Here is a 3193-nt window from a genome sequence, read left to right on the forward strand (position 1 = left end):
CGGAGATCACCGAGTTATGCGCAGAGATAAAGTGGCACCTCACCGCGGCGGCCAAACAGCAGAAAAAGTACTACGACCTACGCAGACGGCCGTGGAAACCTAAGGTAGGAGAGAAGGTCATGAAGCGAGATCACCCTCTCTTCTCTGCTGCCGACAACTACGCACAGAAGCTCGCACCGAAATTCTCAGGCCCATATACGATCACCAAGTACATCTCCGCCAACACGTTGAAACTCGTAAACCCCAAGCGGCCCGACAAACAACCAGCGCACGTGCAACTGCAGGACCTGAAGCCATTCGCCATGCGATGAGTCGCAGAAAGCTCCACCCAGCTCCGCCGGACGAAGCGCAACGCATCCAACCATGGCGCCCGCCATCCGCGAGCGTACCATGGTCACCGAACAAAGCCAGGATCTAGCGGATTCATATCTTCCGAGGGCTACCCCTCCTGGCAGCGGCCACTGCACCAAACGAACCCCTAGGCGCAATCGTAGAGGCGCCCGCCAAATACGAGCAACCAAACCAAGCGTCGTGAACGCTGCAATAGGCGGACCGCCCAACAACGACTCGCCAAACATTGGAGACACTACCGAAAACAGCTTCATCCCCGTCAAACGACTTAGCCCTCCAGACGCGCAAAACCGCTCACTGGCGCTACTGGAAGCAGAAAGGAAGGACTTCGTTTACAACTTCCGACTGAAGCGCCCGAAAGTCACGAACTGAACACGATGGATGGTCAAGTACAAACATCGAACAGTCCTGGTAGCACGTAACGGCACAGATCGCGCCACCGTAAGATATCGCGGACTGCGATACGAAGTCTCATTCTGCGACTGAGCAACATCAGACGTCACCAACCACCGCACATGAGATTCATAGATTTAAGTAAATATTATTTTCTGTAATTACAAAAAAAAATCTTCCTTTATGCATCGTGTCCAAATCTTTTTTTTTTATTATTATTATATACACATTCATACATCTACATATATATATATATATATATATATTGTAATAGCTTGTAAGAAACGCCACGTAGAATCCTAAATAAAAGAGGTAGATAATAATAATAAATAAAATTGGGACACACGCACACCGGCCGAGCCACCGTACTTCGGGCGGTGGTAAAATTTACATAGGCTCCGCCTAAAGGTAGTGAAGGTCCACTGGGCCAAAACTCTAGAGTGCCGCAACCTTTCGTCCGCCAGAGTATGGGGGAGGTTGTAACGTATCATCCACTACGATACAATAATACACAGCACGATAGAGTACATACCCTGCAAAAAATTGTGCGACTAATCTCTAAACAGAGTATTCCGAGATTATACGATATGTACGCACTTGGTCAATGAAATTTCATGTGCGGCACACAGAGAGAGTAACAAGACTGAGCACCCCAGTTCGAATCTCAGCTGGCGCAAATTTTTATTTTTATTTTTTAAAAGTGACTAGTCGCTTTTTGTACCCATTCGGGTATAAAGGTGAACAATTAGTCTCTTCATAGGACATGCTCGAACAAAAGCGAACAGTTCATTCCATATAAAGAGATCAAAAGTGGTATTAGTCGCATGCTCCTTTGCGATTGCTCCCGGAGTCATCCCGGATTAGTCCCATTTTTTGCAGCGTACGTACTCCACCGTACATGTATACCCCACCATACATGCATACCCCACCATACATACATACATACATATACCACTGTACATCAGGGATGATAAATGAGTTTTTTAATTTTGTACAAAATGGCCAAAAAAAAGTGTACTAAATAAGCCGAGAAAGTACCAACATTTAAAAGACCATACATACATAGTTACATATACATGTTTTTAGATTTTCTGTATAAAAATCATGATATAAAACATGGCGTGACGAAGGTGGAAAACATAAGTGCAAATCAGTTGTTTGAAAAGGCCACCAAACGCCAAGGTAATCAACAAAAGCATACAAGTTATACTTATTACCTAAGTGCTAGTAATACAAAAATTTTCAAAAAAAAACCGTTGCATTTAACGGAATGGAAGTTTTACAAAAATGTTTCCTTTTATAGAAATAAACAAGTTAATAGCAGTGCTCTTGCAAAGTGGGGGAAATCGAGAGCGCAAAATGACACTGAAATCTGCCACTTTCTGCTGGAAAAAATTTTACCGTCGAAAACTTACAAGTAAAAAAGTCTTCTGACCACAAACATGTGTTCGGAATAAAAGTTTAGTTTAGTTAATTTATTATTAATCTCTAATTTCCGGGCGTCAACTATGGCTGCCGTATACAATTTTTCAATTGTACCATATTTTTCCCAGAAATATTCCAAAATAGATAATAATGCTGAAAGGTTCTGACCGAATTTGTCAGTTGATCGTTAAAACGAAAATTGCGATAATTTTAAAGGCACATTTGTAGCTATATCTTCTTAATTTTTGTGAAACAAGGAAGGGTGCTTAGAGGAGATTCTTTTATTTTTGAACGCGTCATAATGTGGTATCAAAAATATTTGTTAGAAAAAAACTTATTCATTCCGAGATAATTCATTTATATGTTAAAAACATTTTTCCTATACAAAAGTATTCAATAGTAAAAAAATTCCAAATTGGAGACAATGCACCAAGCGGATAATAAATTACCAAATGAACCACCTATTGCAACTGTGAAAGTTATCAGCTGTTTCGAAGATTACAAGTTTTTGCAAATCTTGCAAACTGCTGTTGTTGTTGTTGTAGCGGCTACTAAGCCCCGTTCGGGGCGGTTCATCCATCAACGTTGTCGTCAATTTCATCTAGGGGGAGGCCCAGGAAGTGTGCTACTTCTACAGGGGCTGTCCATAGGGACAGGGGCGTTAGCTGAGTGGGGTTCTCAGGGCATGTGAAGAGGTGCCGGGAGTCATGTGGCGACTCTCCACATGCCGGGCATCGGTTGGGCACATCATCGTTGATTCTGCTCAAGTAGGAGTTGAGCCTGCTGCAATAGCCAGAGCGAAGTTGGGCTATTGTAGTGCGGGTCTCCCGAGGCAGACAAAGTTCTGTCCCGTCCACGTCCGGTAGTTGTGTGCCTAGAACGGCATTCACAGGGCGGGAGTCTACATAACTTGAGAGTGATTCCCTGTGAATGCCGTTCAGGGCCTGTCGGTAGGTTGACGGGTCCAGAGGTTTTTTGCGGGTCTCCCGAGGCAGACAAAGTTCTGTCCCGTCCACGTCCGGTG

Source organism: Rhagoletis pomonella, unplaced genomic scaffold (genome assembly GCF_013731165.1).
Source record: "Rhagoletis pomonella isolate Grant_MI unplaced genomic scaffold, Rhpom_1.0 Rhpom_scaffold_01424, whole genome shotgun sequence".
Lineage (NCBI taxonomy): Eukaryota > Metazoa > Arthropoda > Insecta > Diptera > Tephritidae > Rhagoletis > Rhagoletis pomonella.